Raw genomic sequence first — 24,669 nt, 5'->3', positions numbered from 1 at the left:
GGATACCAGGCCCACTGTGGGATCACATTAGACGACACTGCGAGGTGGGATTTCGGGCAGCGTGGACGCACAGGCACAGCCAGGATGACAACAAATGATGTCAGAGGACGGGCAGCGCAAACTGTGCATGACCAAGGGATAACATAACAGCGCAGGGTCCATAACGGAATCAAACAACGCTAAGGAGCCAGCGCACGGTGGCAAGGGGGTAGCAATGACGGCTGTGCTGCGTCACATTACAAAGGTAAGTCCCACCTCCGGGACGGTTGGACGGTGTGAGGGGACACATTACATGAGTGTGTAGTTCAGCGTTTGTCAGGAGCATAATTTCAAGAGCGACCTTTCCCTTGTGCAGTATTAGTGCTGCACATGGTGGCTCTTTCAGTAACAAACGCCTAGGGGGGGGGGGACAGGTCCCCTTACATTTTAGTTGTGCCAGCGTGGCGGTCGCATGACACGTTGCCGGATACACAGCTGGGGATCAGCTGACGTTACTGAACCCCAATAACAGAGGAGCGACTGTTGACTGTGCAGACAGCACTTCCAGGCACCAACTGGCAGTGTTAGAGCCCAGGGACAGCAGGAGGAGCAGATTGGAGGTATTGCCGCACACACAGCTGGGGATCAGCTGACGTTACTGAACCCCAATAACAGAGGAGCGACTGTTAACTGTGCACACAGCACTTCCAGGCACCAACTGGCGATGTTAGAGCCCAGGGACAGCAGGAGGAGCAGATTGGAGGTATTGCCGCACACACAGCTGGGGATCAGCTGACGTTACTGAACCCCAATAACAGAGGAGCGACTGTTAACTGTGCACACAGCACTTCCAGGCACCAACTGGCGATGTTAGAGCCCAGGGACAGCAGGAGGAGCAGATTGGAGGTATTGCCGCACACACAGCTGGGGATCAGCTGACGTTACTGAACCCCAATAACAGAGGAGCGACTGTTAACTGTGCACACAGCACTTCCAGGCACCAACTGGCGGTGTTAGAGCCCAGGGTCAGCAGGAGGAGCAGAGGAACAGAGTGTATGCCGAAGCCTGATTGGAGCAAGTTGAAAGGGAACCTTTAACCCCCCCCCCAAGACGTTTGTAGCTGAAAGAGCCATCTTGTGCAGCACTAAGGATGCAAAAGGAAAAGGTTGCTCTTTTAATTATGCTCCTTGCAAACACTGAAGTAAACACTAAAAATGTGTCCCCTTATACCGTTCAACCGTCCCGGAGGTGCGAATTTCCTTCGTAATGGGACACAGCACAGCTGTCATTCCTATCCCCTTGGTGCCGTGCGCTGCCTCCTCAGCGTTGTTTTAAGCTGTCACGGAGCCTGCGCTGTTCTGTTAGCCCTTGGCCATGCCCAATTAGCGCTGCCTGTCTTCTGACATAATTTGGTGTCAGGCTGTCAGTGCCTGTGCGTCCACGCTGCTCCAGATCCCACCTTGCAGTCTCGTCTAACGTAATCCCACTGCGGGCCTTGGATCCATGGGCATGCACAGTGCATATACTCGACTCTCGCTCCCCTCCTTCCCTCTTCTTCAGACTGTGCGGTGTCACGGCCGTGGCATGCTATTAGGGATCAGCTGACGGCGCACAGTCTAAAGAAGGCGGAGGGAAATGAGCGAGAGCCCGAGGGGAAGATATGCACTGCGCATGCCCATGGATCCCAGGCCCGCAGTGTGACTCAATCAGAAGACACTGCGAGGCGGGATCTCGGGCAGCGCGGCCGCACAGGCACAGCCAGCCTGACACCAAATTATGTCAGAAGACAGGCAGCGCAAATAGGGCATGCCCAAGGGATAACAGAACAGCGCAGGCTCCGTGACAGCTTAAAACAACGCTGAGGAGGCAGCGCATGGCACCAAGGGGGTAGGAATGACGGCTGTGCTGCGTCACATTACGAAGGAAACATTTCAAAAACCTGATCTGCACATCCAAACATAGACTGAGTGTGAACAGGTGCTGAACCCAGAGTCGCCAACTCGTATATAGTTAAGTAAATAGGGCAGCACACTGCAGCGCCAAAACATGCAAACTTGAAAACACGAAATTTGAACTGCATTACTGCACTAGAAATATGAAAAATGAGAGCTTTTAGCGCATAAAAATGGCCAATTTTATGTGTACCTCGTAGCCACTTTACGGCATCTCTCTTATACGAGGTCCTACGCTTGACCTACCTCGCTGAGAATAAACGTCTCCATCTGAATGGGTACATGTGAAACCTCTTCTTGGACTCAAATTCTCTCTCTCTGTGGAGGGGTATTGGACCTACTATAATTAAAACACCTGAAGCTAGGAGGCAGGGAGTGCACGATCAGAAGGCTAGAGAATACATTTCAAAAACCTGATCTGCACATCCAAACATAGACTGAGTGTGAACAGGTGCTGAACCCAGAGTCGCCAACTCGTATATAGTTAAGTAAATAGGGCAGCACACTGCAGCGCCAAAACATGCAAACTTGAAAACACGAAATTTGAACTGCATTACTGCACTAGAAATATGAAAAATGAGAGCTTTTAGCGCATAAAAATGGCCAATTTTATGTGTACCTCGTAGCCACTTTACGGCATCTCTCTTATACGAGGTCCTACGCTTGACCTACCTCGCTGAGAATAAACATCTCCATCTGAATGGGTACATGTGAAACCTCTTCTTGGACTCAAATTCTCTCTCTCTGTGGAGGGGTATTGGACCTACTATAATTAAAACACCTGAAGCTAGGAGGCAGGGAGTGCACGATCAGAAGGCTAGAGAATACATTTCAAAAACCTGATCTGCACATCCAAACATAGACTGAGTGTGAACAGGTGCTGAACCCAGAGTCGCCAACTCGTATATAGTTAAGTAAATAGGGCAGCACACTGCAGCGCCAAAACATGCAAACTTGAAAACACGAAATTTGAACTGCATTACTGCACTAGAAATATGAAAAATGAGAGCTTTTAGCGCATAAAAATGGCCAATTTTATGTGTACCTCGTAGCCACTTTACGGCATCTCTCTTATACGAAGTCCTACGCTTGACCTACCTCGCTGAGAATAAACGTCTCCATCTGAATGGGTACATGTGAAACCTCTTCTTGGACTCAAATTCTCTCTCTCTGTGGAGGGGTATTGGACCTACTATAATTAAAACACCTGAAGCTAGGAGGCAGGGAGTGCACGATCAGAAGGCTAGAGAATACATTTCAAAAACCTGATCTGCACATCCAAACATAGACTGAGTGTGAACAGGTGCTGAACCCAGAGTCGCCAACTCGTATATAGTTAAGTAAATAGGGCAGCACACTGCAGCGCCAAAACATGCAAACTTGAAAACACGAAATTTGAACTGCATTACTGCACTAGAAATATGAAAAATGAGAGCTTTTAGCGCATAAAAATGGCCAATTTTATGTGTACCTCGTAGCCACTTTACGGCATCTCTCTTATACGAGGTCCTACGCTTGACCTACCTCGCTGAGAATAAACGTCTCCATCTGAATGGGTACATGTGAAACCTCTTCTTGGACTCAAATTCTCTCTCTCTGTGGAGGGGTATTGGACCTACTATAATTAAAACACCTGAAGCTGGGAGGCAGGGAGTGCACAATCAGCGAGGTAGGTCAAGCGTAGGACCTCGTATAAGAGAGATGCCGTAAAGTGGCTACGAGGTACACATAAAATTGGCCATTTTTATGCGCTAAAAGACACGTTCCGATAAGACACTAGCCGCAGGGCAAGCCAGCACCTCCAATGCATACTGGCTTAGCTCTGGCCATGTATCCAGCTTAGAGACCCAAAACTTGAACGGGGAAGAGCCGTCTGGGAGTACAGTAAGAGGGCAAGCCATGTAGTCTGTCACCATCTGACGGAACCGTTGCCTCCTGCTGACTGGAGCCGCCGGTGATGGTGTAGACATTTGGGGCGGGCACACAAAAGTGTGCCAGAGTTGTGCCATACTGGGCTTGCCTTGGGCAGAGGCACTGCTTCTGCTCCCTCTTTGGGCAGAGCCTCCCCCACTGCCTCGACGCACTGAGCTGCTTTGTAAAGCACTAGCAGCACTCCTCTCAGTTGGACAGGAGAAGATGATGGAATTCACCAGTGTGTCGTGGTACTCCCGCAATTTACGCTCCCGGGTCAATGCTGGGATGAGGTTTTGGACGTTGTCCCGGTAGCGAGGATCGAGGAGGGTGAACACCCAATAATCAGGCATGTTGAGAATGTGGTCGATGCGGCGGTCGTTTCTCAGGCACTGCAGCATGAAATCCACCATGTGCTGCAGAGTGCCAACTGGCCCAGAAACGCTGTCCCCTGCTTGAGACATGATCTCTGCCCGCTCGTCATCACCCCACCCTCGCTGTACACACTGACCACTGGACAATTGTGTCGCTCCCTCCTCTGGACGGAGCTCTTCCTCCTCCATTGACTCCTCCTCATCCTCCTCACAAATTGGCCCCTGCGTACCCCTTTGTGAGGAACCACGTGGCGCTGACTCTCCAGAAGCTGATGGAAAAGGTGACTCCTCATCCTCCACCTCTTCCACAACATCATCCCTTAACCCTTGCAAAGTTTGCTGAAGCAGGCAGATAAGGGGGACAGTCATGCTGACTAGTGCATCATCTGCACTTGCCATCCGCGTGGAATAATCAAAAGGACGCAAAACCTGGCAGACGTCCTTCATAGTGGCCCACTCTGTGGTTGTGAAGTCTGATCGGCGCTGACTGCGACTTCTTTGCGCCTGATGCAGCTGGTACTCCATAACTGCTTGCTGCTGCTCACACAACCGCTCCAACATATGTAATGTGGAATTCCACCGGGTAGGTAGGTCACATATGATGCGGTGTTCCGGAAGGCGGAATCGGCGCTGCAGAGCAGCAATGCGGGATCTGGCCAAGCTGGAACGTCGCAAGTGAGCACACTCTAGGCGGACCTTGTGCAGCAGGGCATCAAGATCCGGATAGTCCCTCAGAAAACTCTGCACAACCAAATTGAGCACATGTGCCAGACATGGGATGTGAGTGAGGTTGCCAAGGGCCAAAGCTGCCACCAGATTTCGGCCATTGTCACACACTACCATGCCTGGCTGGAGATTCGCTGTCAGTAACCACATATCGCTCTCCTGCTTGATGGCATTCCAGAGCTCCTGCGCTGTGTGGCTTCGATTCCCCAATGAAACTAGTTTCAAGACGGCCTGCTGACGTTTGGCCACGGCTGTGCTCATGTCGGTCATAGGTAAACGTTCACGGGTCCATGTGGAGGTGGACTATGACGGCTCCTGCAGAGTTGATTCTGAGGAACTTGTGTAAGAGGAGGAGTCAATGCGTACAGACTGGATTCCTGCAATCCTTGGAGTGGGCAGGACACGTCCTGCGCCACTCGTACGATCTGTACCTGGCTCAACAACATTAACCCAATGGGCAGTGAGGGAAACGTATCGCCCCTGTCCATGCTGACTGGTCCACGCATCGGTGGTGAGGTGGACCTTGCTACTGACGGCGTTCAGTAGCGCATGTTTTATGTTTCCCTCAACATGCCTGTGCAGGGCAGGGACAGCTTGCCTGCTGAAGTAAAGCGGCTGGGCACCTTGTACTGCCAATGCCACTGCCAATGCCATCAAGTCACGTAAGCTGTCAGTCTCCACCAGCCTGAACGAGAGCATTTCCAGGGACAACAGTTTGGCAATGCCTGCATTCAGAGCCTGTGCTCGGGGGTGGTTGGCCGAGAATGCCCGCCTTTTCTCCCATGCCTGTACTACCGATGGCTGTAGAGTAGACTGGGAGTGTGAGGATGACTGGGAAGGTGGTGCTGTGGGTGGAATTACACAAGGTCTCTGGACAACAGTGCCAGAGGTTCTTCCATGGCGATCCTGGGAGGAAGCCAAACCAGCTGTGCGTGAGCTGGAGGAAGAGGCAACACGAGCTGAAGAGGTGGTAGCTGCCGCTGTTGGTTGGCCTACATCTTCAGTCTGTTTCTGTAACTCCACCGCGTGCCTGGTCCGCACATGTTTCCACATATTTGTGGTATTGAGGTTGCTGACATTTTTCCCTCTTTTTACTTTCTGATGACACAGCTTGCATTTGACAAAACAAATGTCATCTGCAACTGTGTCAAAAAAGGACCAGGCACTGCAAGTCTTGGGAGCGCCCTTTTTGGCTTTGGAAAGAGACAGGCTCCTAACGGGTGCCAAAGTGGAGGCTACAGGCTCCGCAGTCTTCCCCCTCCCTCTCCCTCTTTGGCCCGTAAGGGGAATCTCTTCCTCAGAGCTGCTCCCACCACCTTCCTGTTTCTCACGCCACGATGGGTCAACGACCTCATCATCTCCACTACCCTCTGCCACCAACTGCTCCTCCTGGGTAGTCTCGGCAGCACAGTATGCACCAGAAAGCGTCACCTGAGTTTCATCATCAGATGCGTACTGCGCTGTGGTCACCGGAGGCACTGGCCCACCCGCCTCTTCAGAGTCAGAGAGACAAAGCTGTTGGGCATCACTGCACACTGCCTCTTCTTCCATTTCTCCAATGCTGCTTGGCTGGCCCCCTGTTTCCAAGCCAAGAGATTCAGAGAACAGAAGTAGAGACGGCTCCTGTCCTGGGCTCTCTGACTGCCTAGCCAATTTGGCAGGTGGTGAAGAGACAGATGGCTGCTCTCCAGTGGTCTGTGCCTGAGAGGATGTGGCACTAACTGAAGTCGATGCCGAGGCGTTAGCTGCCATCCACCCGACAACGGCTTCAATTTGGTCTTCACGCAGCAGCGGTGCACGGCGCTCTCCGACAAAGCTGCGCATGAAGGACTGTTCCCTGCTGAAACTGAGTGACGACGAGTCACCGGCGCCCGCAGCAGGCACAGAATCACCACGTCCTCTCCCTGCTCCGCGCCCACGCCCACGTGCCTTACTCCCTGCCCTCTTCATCTTGGTTGACAGATAAAGATAAGCAGAAAAGTACTAAGGCCTTAGTGTGCTTATTCCTGAAATGCTCCTCCTAACAGGTGTAAGAAACACTAATGTTGTAAAGTGTGGACTAAACTTTATTATTTTTCAAATGTGGCCTACACAAGTGTTTAGTTGTGTTTGGTGAACTTTACTTTTTTTTTTTTTTGCAGATCGGGCTACAGAGCTAGTTTAAATCACACGGAGACCGTGCAGACAGCCGTAAACGGCGCTGCAAGGCCCAAAAAACCTCCTCTAGGTTATCCTATTTAGTGTTTTCCCACTATTTAGCTGGAGACGGGTGGAAAGACACTAATAGGGAATTTTTTTTTTAAATTTTAAACAGGCTGCACTATTTTAAAAAAAGGAAATTTTTTTTCAAGGTATGAGGCAGTAACGCACCCTGAGCTGAATCCAACCGGCTATGGCTGCACACAGACTACAGGGCGAGCTGCGCTCACACAGAGACCGTGCAGACAGCCGTAAACGGCGCTGCAAGGCCCAAAAAAACCCCTCTAGGTTATCCTATGTAGTGTTTTTCCACAATTTAGCAGGAGACGGGTGGAAAAACACTAATAGGAAATTTGAGAAAAAATGTGCAGCAGGCTGCACTATGAGCAAAAAAAGACAACTGTGTGAGGCAGTGTGAACCCCCCCTGAGCTGAATACAACCAGGTATATGGCTGCACACAGACTACAGAGTGAGCTGCACACACACACAGAAACCTTGCAGAACGCTGTTAAAACAGCGCTGCAAGGCAAGAGCAAGGTGAACAGTGAAGAACACACAGCGTTTTGCTAAATTAGCCTTTGGAAAGGAAAATAAAGCAATTAGCTATCTCAACTGGCCCTCAGTTAGAACACAGCGTCCTGTCCCTAACTGAAATCACAGCAGAGTGAGCGCAAAATGGCGGCAGTGTTTTTTATAGTGCAGAGTGACATCATTTCAGCAGCCAATCACAGCCTTGCCAGTACTTACATGCCCACCATGCTAAACAGGATGTGCCCACACTTCCAATCATTCCTCATTGGCTGCTGCATTCAGTTTGAATTCTGGGAACTTCCAATTCCGGTATCCGATACGCGGGAAGTATCGGAATTTGGTATCGGAATTCCGATACCGCAAATATCGGCCGATACCCGATACTTGCGGTATCGGAATGCTCAACACTACTCTTAATGCATCCCATTATTTTATTTGCCTTTGTAGCAGCTGTCTGACACTGCGTGCTCATGAAATCTCGAATAACTAGAATACTCGCTCATCACTAGTAACTGTAGGTCCAGGATAGATAGGTTTTATTTAAAGGAGGAAGCTGTCTCTTCAGCAGTGTCTGTGGTTTAGGTGGAATTCTCCGACCACTGTTTAATTTTGTCTCTGAATGCTACAGAGAGGCTTTTGGAGATTCAATTTGTCTCTCTTGGAAGAAGTGGAAATAAAACAGTCCTTTGAGGATTTTCTTCAGAGCGAGGTTCTTTTAGGCTATGTGCACACGTTCAGGATTTCTTGCAGAAAATTCCTGAGAAAAACCTGAAATTTTCTGCAAGAAATCTGCAAGAAATCTGCATGTGTTTATTGTGCGTTTTTGCCGTGTTTTTGCCGCGTTTTTGGTGCGTTTTTTTCCGAATATTTCCCAATGCATTTTATAGTGGGAAATCCGCAAAAAAAAGCAAAATTAATGAACATGCTGCGTTTTTTACCGCGATGCGTTTTTTTTTCGGAAAAAAACGCATCATGTGCACAAAACATGCAGAATTCATTCAAAATGATGGGATGCATATTGTATGCTGTTTTTTGCGGTTTTGTAGCATTTTTATCGCGAAAAAACGCAAAAAACACGAAAAATCAGCTACGTGTGCACACAGCCTTTGCTAATGAGGTGTAAGTACAAACAACAGACGCGCATCTTTGGTTTTAGAGATGAATTATGGGAACTAGAACTCACCGGACCCTTTCATAAACTGCAAGATGTCAGTGAATAGTAAAGTAGTTACAGGACTGGTCAACAATGATTGGGTTAATCACGAGTATCTTTGGTCTGTCCTTCTGACATATGGCCTGCTGGGGGGTTGTTGATTGGCTTAACACCTTGTACAGTTGGGCAGAGAGTTTTTCACTTGTAAATGGTTGGATTACCAGCTCTTTTGAGGTTGGGTCTGGTGTTCGCCAGGGTTGTCCCTTGATCCCACTGTCGTACATATTTGCAATTGACCCACTTCTGAGGAAGGTGGAACATGGACCATTGGCTGTGATCGGGATAAACCGGGCAGCACTGGAAGTCACTCTGTCTGAGGGTGGTGGCGTATGCCAATGATGTCACTGTTTTGTTTCCTTTCATGAGAAGATGGTGTGGCTGATGTCAGAGGTAGATTGCTACTCTGAGGCATCTGGGTCCAAGATGAACTTGGATAAGTGTGAGAGTCTCTGCCTGGAAAGATGAAATATTCTAGACTCCCTTCCAGGACCCAAAGTCTCCGTAAAAGTCCTTAGCATTAGTGATGAGGGAGTGTACTCGTTGCTCGGTTTTCCCAAGCACACTAGGGTGGTCTCCGAGTATTTATGACTGCTAGGAGATTTCTTTTTCATCACGGCAGCTGAATGATTTACTGCTACTAGCCAGCTTGAATACATGTGGGGATTCCCTAGTAACCAGGCAACCCCCACATGTACTTAGGCTGGCTAGTAGCTGTAAATCATTCAGCTGCTGCAATGAGAACGAAATCTCCGAATAATAACAAATACTCGAAGATCACCCGATCATGCTCGGGAAAACTCGAGCAATGAGTACACTCGCTCATCACTACTTAGCATCGAATCTGACCAGGGGGATTCTGGGAGTCTGGAAAGAGAAGACTCCTCCATGGGTATTCTCCTGTAGAGGATGGTTTCAGCCTTTCTTTCAGGAATGGGAAACAGGAGGGCAAGTGAAGGGTCATCGCACACCACATGGACATCTTCCGGCTTACGGCTTACGCTACCTTGGTTCTGAAGGTAATTCAAAGGTGGGGTCTGGGAATGTGAGAGATCAGGTCTCTGCCAAGGAAGCGCTTAGAAAAAAATATTCTCTTGACCCATTTTCAGAGGCCTTGCACTCAGGGATTGCCCAAGTGGGATCTTGGGGTGGGTTTGCATCTTTTGAATTCTATCAGTATTCTCTCAAAGTTTTGGGACTTGGCTTGGCACTGCTTTCATGGGAAACCATGTGTAGGGGACAATCTGAAGTGCAGGAGCTCTGAGGGCAGGAAAGGTACTCGGAAGCATTGTGGTACTGTGCTGGAAAGCATGGACTAATTCCTGCTACATTGTCCCTTTAACACAGAGGTGTACAACAGGGTGGGCACCTGCATTAGCTGGCTTCGGCTGGCCGGTCTCTCTTATGTGGAATGGGCTTGTGGAGCATTCAGAGACCTAGGTGGTTGGGACCACAGTACCTTATTTCTAGTTAGTACAGTGGTTAGGTATCACACGTGGAACGCACGGTGCTTAGTATCAACGCAATGAAAAATCCTCCCTGTGTACCATACTCAGTGACCTGGTGAAGGTGCGCTCTCTGGAGTATGAGAGACTGGGCAAAGGTAGGGCCGCTCTCCTCTGGATGGGCTTTTCTTTTAGTGTGCCCTAATCTGGTCATCTCCTTTCCTGGTGGTGGGATGCTGCTAACACTGTAGATTTTTGTTTTGTTTTGATCACCATACGGTGATATAGGGCTGCAGGTACCAAACTTGGGCTTTGGTAGTTGTGGCTATTGTAGTGTTTGTTTCTGTATATATTGTATATTGGGATATAGATTTGGGTGTAAGTGATAGGATGGGTGGTGGAAAAAGAGGGAAGTGGGTTCATCTTGTTTGAATTTTTGACACTGAGGTGTTTGGGCGAAAAACTGGCACTGTCTGATCGGGCCTAAATAAATATGTACATATTTTGCCAGCTATTGTTTATTTTATTTATTGTTTGCAGTTATTTTTTTCTTTGGTAACCAGATCAGGAGTCGGAGGTGCAAGTAGTTATTATTAGTTATTTTTATGTATATAGAATGAGTGGCTGGACCAGTGCTCATTATATTAATTGTTTTCTGGTTAATATTTTGTTATGTTTCTGTTTTTAATACTGTTATGTTTTCATTTTTATAATAAAGGATCTACAGTATGTAACTCAATTCATCCCTTGAAACAATACCATTATCAGAAAATTACCTATTGTTGAAACAAGGTTTTTCTGTTCAATTGTATTTTTTTTATTTTTGACCATTTTTTAGACTTTATTACAATTTCTTTAAAAATTAATAATAGAAATCTTTTAATTTTGACTCTCTCCACTGGATCTTTATTAGACTCTAACTTCCTTTTTGTGTCAGGAAATCCACACGGATATTATCAGCAATGAACAGACTCTGACTCTATCTTTTGCATTGAAGAATCTAATGTGCAAGTGTGAAAGTCATTCTTCCCATGTGAAGGGAGAGTGAGCAGGGTCAGCTGTGACATTGCCTGTAGTTGGTTGATCCTGTGTTCTCAGCTGTGTTTAGAGGTGTTATCAGTCATTGGAATCCTGCCTGTGCTGATAAGGAACCTGCTGAAAACTGTTCCCGAAAGGGCAAGAAGTGTGAGTCTAAATAAATAAGTCGTAAGTGGCTAATGTAAAAATTACAAAATTTCTAAGTTTGTTTTTGTCTCTTAATAATTATTATGATATGAAAAAATAAAAAAATGTCAATAAGTCATTTTTTGTTGATAGCTTTCATTAACCTGCTGTTTAAAAAATGAGAGCTGCTTTGTGATTTTTTGCTTTGAGACTGCATGCAAGTTTACATATATAAGGCATAGCATGAAGCTGCTGTCAAACAAGAGAGGAAATAAGAACATTAATAGAAATTATAAAGGGAAATATGAAATAAGTACAAACGTCTCCCCCAAAAAAAAGAAAGACAAAGAATGAAAAAAAGCAGAGCAACCTCACCATCCACCAGGTGCTAATCCCACCATGTGTAATGTTATCACAGACAGGCAGCGTCGGCCGTAATTTCTCATATGCAGAGAGGTAATGTAAAGTCACACAACTCCAGATGTCATCGCCCCGCTTGTCCAGCAGACTCAGTCTGACACCTTTGATGGAGCTGCGACGTTTCATGAGATTATGTTACATTTCAGATTTTCCCAGGTAATTGTTTCCCTACAGAAATCTCTATTTTTTACAGTACTGAAGTAATCTCTGTGTATTAGCCTCTGTTCACACCACAGCACATCCTACTAATGTGTACGACTAACACATGCGCAGGGTTACGTTGAGCATATGTATGACAGCGCAGTGTCCTATTCCCTATTTGCCTCCCCATGGTTAAAGTGTACTGTATAATAATGAATTACTACTGCTTACCGCATGTTGGTTTGAGCCAATCACTGACTTCAGCGGAGTCCCGCTATTTGCTACCAAGGGCAGCTATTGGCTGCAGAGTCTCATTTACTGTGAAAATCCCAGAATATAAAATAATTCTGTGTTAATCCCTGGTTTTTGAAATCCCATAATAATTAGTAGTTAAAATCTCAGGAGATTTAGTAAATGACGACCCATTTGCAACACCCCAGGGAATCGGTTGTTGCAGTGATGTTGCCTTCCTTTCGGGGAGGGCGATGTCATGCGTGGAGGCAAGGAGGATTCTCTTTACCAGGTAAGCACACGCATTCAACACATTCTGAATCAAGGCCAGGAGGGGGCGCTCAGGACCTGGATTCAGGGGAGCTTCCCTCAGCTTTAAGTGTCTTGGTCTGGAGGAGGAGTTAGTTAGTTGGTCCAGGGAAACCAAGGAAGTTAGTTGGTCCAGGGAGACCAAGCGAGACAGTCTGAGAGAGACACAGTAGGAGAAGGAAGTCTGAGACAGCAGACATTGGAGCTGGCAGCCAGGATTGTGCTGCAGCTCCAGGAAAGAGAGAACCTGAAAGGTTGTTGCATGCAGTGGAGCATTGAAGAAAGGAGCGCTGGAGTGGAACAGGGCTCAGAGGAGAACTGTGACCGGGTACCCTCAGAGCCAGAGCGCAGAAACCGGATACCGGAAGCCCAAGGCTTTTGTGGGACTCTAAGACATGAAGCAGAACCGGAGGGCACTAGACTACACATTAACTGCCCGCACCAAGCCTGAGGTACAGCAGTACTCTAAGAGCCCGGGTCGTGGTAGAGACCCTATAAAAAATCTCAAACTGCTTACCGTGCAGGCGACTGTCCCAGGATAGGAGAGAGAGGATTCCTGGCCAGCAAGCTACAAGCAGCAGGGACCTCGCAATCTTAGCGCAAGTAGGAAAGGCTTACGGACCTCACCTGGGAGAGGGATCACCTTTGCCTCCAAACCAGCCGGACCACACCACCACCCGTGCCTGGTACCCTGGACTGTGGCCTGCTAACGACAGTAAGCCAGGTAAAGTGTCACGGAGTTACCGCGACAGAGCAATATCAGAAGACCACGGTGTCTGACGGCTTCTGCTTCATCTAGGCGCCCCCTAGAGCTAGGGCCAGGAAAGGTGCCCCTGGTCCCAGTTTACTCGCCAGTCCAATCGTGACATAAAGACTTTACAACTTGTGTCCTCCACTTATTTGTTGGCTTATACCATCTTTGCCACACACCTTGGGAGCCCTGGGGACCCCATTTAACCTGTGGGAAGCGTCACCATCTAGCCACCATATCATCGCCCCAGAGGACCCCTTTAAGCGGCGTCGTCCCTACTGACTGAGACCCACAGGTGGGGTCACGAATAATAGACTTTATTCACAATTCCCCTTAAAAGACCTTTCCCCTTTTAAGTGAGCACCCAGGGCCACGGGCCGGGTTGCAGCCACCGTGACATTCCCCTTAAAAGTGACCGGACCCGGTACTGAGTATCTCCATTGCCTTGGTGGGTGACTCACATTGATATTAGCCTTTCATTGTTATCATCTGGGGAAGCTTGTACAACAGCTTAAGAAATATGAATTATGAATTTCTGGATCTCATAAAGTTTGTAATGTAAACAAAATCATGAAAAAAAATGTTGGTTGAACTTTGTCGTATCCTAAAAGAGGCCTAAACATTTTTCTGTAAAAGATATGACATAAAAATGTCATAAAATGCATATAAAAATGATGGAGAAGTTATAATGGACTCCTTCAAATAATTTATGTAAATGGGGAGATCAGTTTTCCATATACACAGTATATAGTGTAGCATAGGCTATTAAAAGAAACCTGTCACAGTGAAATTGAAGTCCAATCTACAGGCACTATGTTATAGAGCAGATGGAGCTGAGCACATTGATATACAGTATTGTTTTGTGAGAAAAGATTCAGTATATCCTGTGTTTTCATCATTTAATCCTCTGTTCTTTTGGGGGATTTAGTCCAGTGGGCGGACCTATTTGTGACTGACAGCCTTCTATGTATAGTGTATACAAAGCTAGATGTCAGTCACTGGTAGAACCGCCTACTGGATCGAAATCCCACAAAGAGCAGAGGATTAGATTAAATGATGAAAACACAGAATATACAGAATTTTTCCCACAAAACTGTATACCGATGTCCTCGGATCATCCTGCTCTATCCACTCCTGCTGTCACCACTCATCTAACAAAAATATTCAACCTCTCACTTTCTTCTGGTATCAGGGCCGGACTGGGACTAAAATTCAGCACTGGCATATGAAGCTACACAGGCCCACTTGTCACATGGTGACTGTATAATATCTTTGTACACTTGTAGGTTACAAGAAGTGAGGGGAGTGTAACACGACTATATAACATATAATCACAGCTGTATCCAGCATTACATCTCAGTCCTATTTATTGCTTTTAGTTGCAGTACCAAGAAAAGCCGCTACTTTACCTACATAACTGGATCTCATAGATAATGAAGGGATTGAGACGACCAAAGGCTATGAAACCTCATGCTGATGCTCCATAAACTTTGCCTACAGCCACTTTTGGTTCCGCTGCGCAGCACAAGACCCGGTGACTCTGAACAGCAGTGACGTAACGTCACCTCTCCATTACTTACACCAGGGATTGATAGCAGCTGACATTACACAGCTGACATCAACCCTAAAAATCATTACACATACCAGAATTAAATGCTTTGGAGGCTGGGAAAAGCAGTAGAGTTAGTGCTATTCCCAGGCGCTGGGTGCTAACTACAACTGTCATCATACTTGCCTGGTCTCCCTGCGAAGCATTTCTGTTGTATTTTGCATGCGCTGATCTCAAGCCACTAAATGAGACGTTCGCTTGTTTCCCGGCCTCTTTACATCAACTGAGAAAGAATGAAAGGAACAGAACAACCACAAATAGATCAATCTGTCCCCATACAGTATCATGTTTTCAGCAGCACAACTACAGTTTACACCGGCGATGTGCTGCTGAGAACAAGGATTTCTGTTCCCACATAAACAATCCAATCACTTGATGAATAGGCAGCATTTTGTTTGTTTAGTATAATATATCCCATAGTCCTCCATATATTATAATACACTCCTCAGTCCTCCATATAGTATAATACACTCTTCATAGTCCTCCATATAGTATATTACACTCCTCATAGTCCTCCATATAGTATAAGACACTCCTCAGTCCTCCATATAGTATAAGACACTCCTCAGTCCTCCATATACTGTAGTATAATACACTCCTCAGTCCTCCATATAGTATAATACACTCCTCAGTCCTCCATATGGTATAATACACTCCTCAGTCCTTCATATAGTATAATACACTCCTTTGTCCTCCATATAGTATAATATACTCCTCAGCCCTCCATATAGTATAATACCCTCCTCAGTCCTCCAAACAGTATAATACACTCCTCATAGTGCTCCATATATTATAATGCACCGCCATAGTCATGCATGTAGTACAATTCACTTCCCATAGTATAATGCACCCCATAGTTCTTCATATAGTATAATGTATTCTCCATAGTCCTCGATACACTATAATGCAGCCCACAAATAGTATAATGATGCCACCCCAGAGTAAAATGCCCTCTCATATAGTATAATACAGACTATGCATATATAATATATGGTAGCCCCCTCATAGAGCATAATGCAGCTCCCCATAGAATATAATGTAGCCCCTCCATAGAACACAATGCAGCCCTCCTCATATAGTATAATGCAGCTCCCCATAGAATATAATGTAGCTTCCTAATAGAGTATGATGCAATCACCCCTCATACAATATTATAAATTTAATATATAGAATGCATTTAAAATAGAATATAATACCTCCCTATAGTATATAATTTACTATGTCCGCTGTCTTGGGGTCATATTCGACACCGAACTTTCCTTTACTCCCTATATCCAATCACTCACTCGCTCTTGTCACCTGCATCTTAACAACATCTCCAGAATCCGACCTTTTCTCACCGTTGAAACTGCTAAGACTCTTACTGTTGCTCTTATTCATTCTCGTCTGGACTACTGCAACTACTACTACTTCTGATTGGTCTCCCTCTTTCCAAACTTTCTCCTCTCCAATCCATCTTGAATGCAGCAGCCAGGGTCATATTTCTGTCCAGCCGCTTCACCGATGCCTCCATCTTGTGCCAGTCATTACACTGGCTACCCATTCGCTACAGGGTCCAGTATAAACTCATCTCTCTCACCCACAAAACTCTCCACAGTTCTGCACCGCCTTATATCTCCTCTCTCATCTCCGTCTATCGCCCTACATGTGCCCTCCGTTCTACAAATGACCTAAGACTAACATCCGCCGTAATCCGAACCTCGCACCTCCGTCTCCAAGATTTCTCTCGTGCTGCGCCAGCTCTCTGGAATGCACTTCCCCAGACGATCAGACTGATACCTAGGCCCGACCTATTCAAGCGTGCTTTAAAAACCCATCTCTTCAAACAAGCCTACCACATCAACTACTCAGTAAACTAACTTTGTCCTGTTCCCTCCTTCCAAATATTATTCTGAATCTGCACCCTACTATTCATCTGTCTGCACACCCTCCATGCACACGATAACTGCACTTGATACTTGACTATTGCAGTTAAACACATGGGCTGATGACCGGATCATGCAGCTTTATATGAAAATCCCTATTTATTATAATTGTCAGACCTGAAATAACAAGCACTTTTCACCTATTGTGTCCCCCCATTTCCTTGTAGATTGTAAGCTTGCGAGCAGGGACCTCACCCCTAATGTCACTGTTTAAATTGTCTTAACTTGTACTGAATTTATTGTCTGTACATGTCCCGGCTTAATTGTAAAGTGCTGCGGAATATGTTGGCGCTATATAAATAAAAATTATTATTATTATGTAGCCCCATAAAAGAGTATGATGCAATCCTCCCTCATAGAATGTAATACAGCCCCCCATAGAATATAACACAGCCCACCATAGAATGTAATACGGCCCCCCATAGAATGTAATACAGACCCCATAGAATGTAATACAGACCCCCATAGAATGTAACACAGCCCCCATAGAATGTAATACAGTCCCCCCGTAGAATGTAATACAGCCCCCCCATAGAATGTAATACAGCCCCCCATAGAATGTAATACACCCCCCATAGAATATAAAACAACCCCCCATGGAATGTAATTCAGCCCCCCCATAGAATGTAATACAGCCCCCCCCATAGAATGCAATACAGCCCCCCCATAGAATGTAATGTAGCGCCCCCCAATAGCCCCACAATCCAGTTATCACTCATTGATATATTTAAAAAAAACATACAATCTTTACCTTTCCTCATGCCCTGCACTGCTCCTGGCTCCGGTCTCCGCAGCTGCAGTCTGCACAGCACACAGCAGGTACACGATGATATGACGTCATCGCGCATCTGCAGTGTCAGAGACAGAGCAGGGAATGATGGGAGAGGGAGCGTCAGCAGATGCCTTCTCCTCCGTGATTGCATTCAACTGTACCGGTGTCATAGACACCGGTATAGTTGAATGTGGCGGCGCTAGCGGGGGGGGGGGTGAGTCGGCACTGGCGAGGGGGAGTCGGCCTAGTGGCAGAGCGTGCAGGGATCGAGCGGCCCACTACTGGCACCGGTCCTTCTGGCATTTGCCAGAAGTGCCTGATGGCCAGTCCGACCCTGTCCGGTATCTTTCCCTCCTCATTTAAGCATGTCATCATACATCCATTACTTAAAAAAGCATCCCTCGACCAAAACTCTGGTGCTAAGTATAGACAAGTCTCTAACCTAATGACCTCAGGTTAGCATCCTCAATAATCAGAACCTCCCACTCCCGTCTCCAAGACTTTACACGTGCTGCGCCGATTCTTTGGAATGCACTACCTAGGTTAATACGATTAATCCCCAATCCCCACAGTTTTAAGTGTGCCCTAAAAACTCATTTGTTCAGACTGGCCTACCGCCTCAATGCATTAACCTAACGATCCCTGTGTGGCCCATTAAAAAAAAAAAAAAAAACAACAACAAAAATAAAACACAACATAGTGAGGTTCCTCGCATTATGTTCTCATTCACTTTATGCAGTTAATAGCCCTCTGTGTCTGTACTGCAACATACTTAGGCAGTTAACTGGTTCAGCAGCTTTACATGAACACCCGAGCCTTACACTATGGCTGGTCCGAATAACTATAGCAATTGTTACCATCCACCTCTCGTGTCTCCCCTTTTCCTCATAGTTTGTAAGCTTGCGAGCAGGGCCCTCATTCCTCCTGGTATCTGTTTTGAACTGTATTTCTGTTATGCTGTAATGTCTATTGTCTGTGCACGTCCCCTCTATAATTTGTAAAGCGCTGCGGAATATGTTGGCGCTATATAAATAAAAATTATTATTATTATTATTAACCTTCCCTTCATCTCTAAACTCCTGTAATGCTTGGTCCACTCCCGTCTAATCTGCTATCTCTCGGATAACTGTCTTCTCGACCCTCTTCAATCCGGTTTCCGCTCTTTACACTCTACTGAAACTGCCCTCACTAAAGTCTCCAATGATGTACTAACAGCTAAATCTAATGGCCACTACTCCATGCCAATTCTCCTGGATCATTCTGCAGCATTCAATACTGTGAATCATCAGCTCCTCCTCACTATGGTCCACTCCATCGGCCTACAGGACACCGTTCTCTCCTGGTTCTCCTCCAACCTCACTGACCGCTCCTTCACTGTTTCTTTTGCTGGCTCCTCCTCCTCTCATTTTCCCCTTACTGTTGGGGCTCCTCAAGGATCAGTCCTAGACCCCCTCCTCTTCTCCTTGTATACTGCTCCTATTGGACAAACAATCAGTAGATTTGGTTTCCAGTACCATCTCTATGCGGATGACACCCAATTATACACCTCTACTCTTGACATCACCCCTGCATTATTACAAAACACCAGTGATTGTCTTTCCGCTGTCTCCAACATCATGTCCTCCCTCTATCTGGAACCAAACCTGTCAAAAACTGAACTTCTTGTGTTTCCTCCCTCTACCAACCTACCTATGCCCGACATTGCCATTTCCATGTGTGGTTCTACCATTACTCCCCAGCAACATGCCCGCTGTCTTGAGGTCTTGTGACCTCACAGCTCACAGTGCATGTTAGACAAAATGAGAATCATGAGGTCAAAGGAACTGGCCAAGGAGCTCAGAGGCAGAATTGTGGCAAGGCACAGATCTGGCCAAGGTTACAACAGAATTTCTGCACTACTCAAGGATACTAAGAGCACAGTGGCCTCATAATCCTTAAACGGAAAAATTTTGGGACCACCAGAAGTCTTCCTAGACCTGGCCGTCCAGCCAAACTGAGCAATCATGGGAAAAGAGCTTTGGTGAGAGAGGAAAAGAAGAACCCCAAGGTCACTGTGGCTGAGCTCCAGAGATGCAGTAGGGAGATGGGAGAAAGTTTCACAAAGTCAACTATCAGTGCAACCCTCCACCAGTCGGGCCTTTATGGCAGAGCAGCCTGAAGGAAGCCTCTCCTCAGTGCAAGACATAAGAAAGCCAGCATAGAGTTTGCTAAAAAACACATGAAGGACTCCCAGACTATGAGAAATAAGATTCTCTGGTCTGATGAGACAAAGATAAACCTTTTTGGTGATAATTCTTAGCGGTATGTGTGGAGAAAACCAGGCACTGCTCATCACCTGCCCAATACAATCCCAACAGTGAAACATGGTGGTGGCAGCATCATGCTATGGGGGTGTTTTCAGCTGCAGGGACAGGACGACTGGTTGCCATTGAAGGAAACATTAATGCGGCCAAGTACAGAGATATCCTGGATTAAAACCTCTTCCAGAGTGCTCTGGACCTCACACTTGGCCAAAGGTTTACCTTCCAACAAGACAATGACCCTAAGGACACAGCTAAAATAACAAAGGAGTGGCTTCAGAACAACTTTGTGACCATTCTTGACTGGCCCAGCAAGAGCCCTGACCTAAACCCAATTGAGCATCTCTGGAGAGACCTGAAAATGGCTGTCCACCAACATTTACCATCCAACCTGACGGAACTGGAGAGGATCTGCAAGGAAGAATGGCAGAGGATCCCCAGATCCAGGTGTGAAAAACTTGTTGCAGCATTCCCAAGAAGACTTATGGCTGTACTAGGTCAAAAAGAGCTTCCACTCAATACTGAGCAAAGGGTCTGAATACTTATGACCATGTGATACTTCAGTTTTTCTTTTTTAATAAATTTGCGAAAAATTTCTACATTTCTGTTGTTTTTCAGTCAAGATGGGGTGCAGAGTGTACATTAATGAGAAAAAATGAACTTTTTTGAACTTACCAAATGGCTGCAATGAAACAAAGAGTGAAAAATGTAAAGGGGTCTGAATACGTTCCGGACCCACTGTATATCCATCCTGGCTCCCCCATATATATCCATCCTGGCTCCCCATATATCCATCCTGATCCCTATTTCTGCCCCCCATATATCAATCCTAGCCCCCCATATATGCATCCTGGATCCCTCATATATATGCATCATGGCCCCACACATATATGCATCCTGGTCCCTTGTCCTGCCCCCCATAAATCCATTTTGGCCCCCATGTATCAATCCTGACCCCCCATATATATGCATCCTGGCTCCCCCATATACCTGCATCCTGGCCCCCCATATATCCATCTTGGCTCCCCATCTATATGTATCCTGGTTCCATCATATGTCCATCCTGGCTCCCCCATATATCCATCCTGGCCCTTCACATATATGCATCCTGGTCCCTCCATATATCCATCCTGGCCCCCATACATCCATCCTGGTCCCTTGTCCTGCCCCCCGCCCCATATATCCATCCTGGCCCCCATATATATGCAACCTGGTCCCTCATATGTATGCATACTGGATCCCCATATCTGTGCATCCTGGTCCTTTGTCCTGCCCCCCATACATCCATCCTGCCCCCCATATGTATCCATCCTGTCCCCCCTTATATATGCACTAGCTATTGAACCCGTTCTACGCCCGGGTGGCGAGCATTTATATTGGTATATGGTCTCCATCCTGGTATGTGCTGCTCCATCCTGCGCCCCATCCTGTCATGTGCTGCTCCCATCCTGCGTCCCCATCCTGTCATGTGCTGCTCCCATCCTGCACCCCCATTCTGACATGTGCTGCTCCCATCCTGCGCCCCCATTCTGACATGTGCTGCTCCCATCCTGCGCCTCCATTCTGACATGTGCTGCTCCCATCCTGCGCCTCCATTCTGACATGTGCTGCTCCCATCCTGCGTCCCCATCCTGTCATGTGCTGCTCCCATCCTGTGTCCCCATCCTGTCATGTGCTGCTCCCATCCTGTGTCCCCATCCTGTCATGTGCTGCTCCCATCCTGCGCCCCCATTCTGACATGTGCTGCTCCCATCCTGCGCCCCCGTTCTGTCATGTGCTGCCCTATTCTGTCATGTGCTGCTCCCATCCTGCGCCCTCGTTCTGTCATGTGCTGCTCCCTTCCTGCACCACCGCTCTTTAATTTGCTGCTCCCATCCATATGCCCCATACGCTGCTCCATAAAGGTTTATGGCCCCCATAAAATGCTCCATAGTATATGCCCCGTACACTGCTCCATAAAGGTTGATGGCCCCCATAAGATGCTCCATAGTATATGCCCCCGTACACTGCTCCATAAAGGTTTATGGCCCCCATAAGATGCTCCATAGTATATGCCCCCGTACACTGCTCCATAAAGGTTTATGGCCCCCATAAGATGCTCCATAGTGTATGCCCTGTACGCTGTTCCATAAAGGTTTATGGCCCCCATAAGATGCTCCATAGTGTATGCCCAGTACGCTGTTCCATAAAGGTTTATGGCCCCCATAAGATGCTCCATGGTATATGCCCCCGTACACTGCTCCATTATGGTTTATGGCCCCCATAAGATGCTCCATAGTATATGCCCCGTACACTGCTCCATTATGGTTTATGGCCCCCATAAGATGCTCCATAGTGTATGCCCCGTACGCTGTTCCATAAAGGTTTATGGCCCTCATAAGATGCTCCATGGTATATGCCCCCGTACACTGCTCCATTATGGTTTATGACCCTATAAGATGCTCCATTGTATATGCCCTCGTACACTGCGCCATTATGGTTTATGGCCCCATAAGATGCTCCATAGTCTATGCCCCGTACGCTGTTCCATAAAGGTTTATGGCCCCCATAAGATGCTCCATACTATATGCCCCCGTACACTGCTCCATTATGGTTTATGGCCCCATAAGATGCTCCATTATGGTTTATGGCCCCATAAGATGCTCCATTGTATATGCCCTGTATGCTGCTGCAATATATAAAAAAAAAAAGTACCATACTCACCTATGGTCGCTGGGCGCCGAGTGCTGGGGGGCCTGAGCAGGCGGGGACACCGGCGCGCTGTGGGGGTCAGGTGCCGGTATCGCCGCCAGCTCAGGCCCCCCAGCACTTACTATATTCACCTGGCCCCATTCCACCGCTGCGCGCCGCCATCTTCCCGGTCCTCTGGCTGTGACTGGTCAGTCAGAGGGCGGCGCCGGTGCACATTAAGCGCGTCATCGCGCCCTCTGAACTGAAGGTCACAGGCCGAGGACCGGGAAGATGGCGGCGCGCAGCGGTGGAACGGGGCCAGGTGAATATAGCTCATACTCACCCTCCTGGCGGTCCCTGCTTCTCTGTTGGAGATCGCGGTGTGCGTTCAGTATTTACGCATACCGCGATCTCCTGGGAGCGTCACTCTGTGAGGCCCAGACTGCGGCGGCGCTTGCGCAGTCTATAAAGGCTTCAGACAGAGTGACGCTCCCAGCATTATATTATAGATCTTGGTCCTTTGTCCTGCCCCCACATACATCCATCCTGACCCCATATGTATCCATCCTGGCCCCCCATATGTATCCATCCTGGCCCCCCATATATATGCATCCTGGCCCCCCATATATCTATGCATCCTGGTCCTTTGTTCTGCTCTCCCCCATATATCCATCCTGCCCCCATATGTTTCCATCCTGGTCCTTTGTCCTGCCCCCCATGTATCCATCCTGGCCCCTCATATATATCCATCCACCTGGCTCCCCATCTATATATATAATTGCCTAAGGGTTTTTCCGTCTGTCTGTCCTGGAAATCCTGCGTCTCTGATTGGTCGAGGCCACCAGGCCTCCACCAATCAGCGACGGGCACAGCGACGATGATGTCATAAAGGACGTAGAAATCCCACGTTTCTGATTCAGCGACGGGCACAGTATCGACGTAGATGTCATAATGGTTGCCATGGCGATGATGATGTCATAAAGGTTGCCTCGACCAATCAGCGACGGGCACAGTCTGCCGCGAATTCTGGAATCGTCATTGTCCATATACTATGGGGACATGCATATTCTAGAATACCCGATGCGTTAGAATCGGGCCACAATCTAGTATATATATATATATATATATATATATATATATATATATATGCATCCTGGTCCTTTGTCCTGCCCCCCATGTATCCATCCTGGCCCCTCATATATATCCATCCACCTGGCCCCCCATATATATATATATATGCATCCTGGTCCTTTGTCCTGCCCCCCATGTATCCATCCTGGCCCCTGCTACAGTATATATCCATTCTTGCCCCCTATATGCATCCATCCTGGCCCCTCATGTGTATTCATCCTGGTCCTTTGTCCTGCCCCTCCTATATATCCATCCTGTTCCCCATATAACCATACTGTCTCCCATATATCCATCCTGGCCCCTTGTCCTGGCTTCATGCACAGAGAGAGTGAAATGAATAAAAAAAAATTCCTCTTACCTTCCTACGCTCCCAGCATCCTCCTCCTCTGCAGGTACGGCGCTCACTTAGTAAAATGGCCCCCGACCTAGCAGAGGCTGGCAGTTGAATGTGTTGGCCCATTATGTGAGGTGCATGAAATTGACATCATACGCCAGTGATGACGGGCGCACACTTGACAGTATTGATCGGGACGCGCGACGCGGCGGTTCAGGTAATGAACATTGCGTGCGGCGCCCCTGCACATACTCTGTCTGCACTTTTAAAGGGCTTGTGCACCTAAAAAACGCACTTTTTTCCTTCTCCTCTCCTTCTTCCAAAAGCCATCTGCCTGGTCCAAGGGCCCACTGGGGATTTCCCCAATACCCTGCCTGGCCAGTCCAACCTTGGTTGCATTGTCTGCAATCTTGATTACAGCAGTCTCAGTTTTATCCTAGGTGACACTGCTTCTGTCTGTCTAACCTACTATATAACTGCTCTCTTATATGAAGTGAGAATTATTCCAGCAGAATTATTAAACTTTCCATAAGTAAACTTTCCTTTGCTGCCCATTGCAAGCAATCACAGTACACACCTTTTAT

This window comes from Ranitomeya imitator, chromosome 2 (genome assembly GCF_032444005.1).
Source record: "Ranitomeya imitator isolate aRanImi1 chromosome 2, aRanImi1.pri, whole genome shotgun sequence".
Lineage (NCBI taxonomy): Eukaryota > Metazoa > Chordata > Amphibia > Anura > Dendrobatidae > Ranitomeya > Ranitomeya imitator.
Note: the sequence above shows the minus strand (reverse complement) of the source record.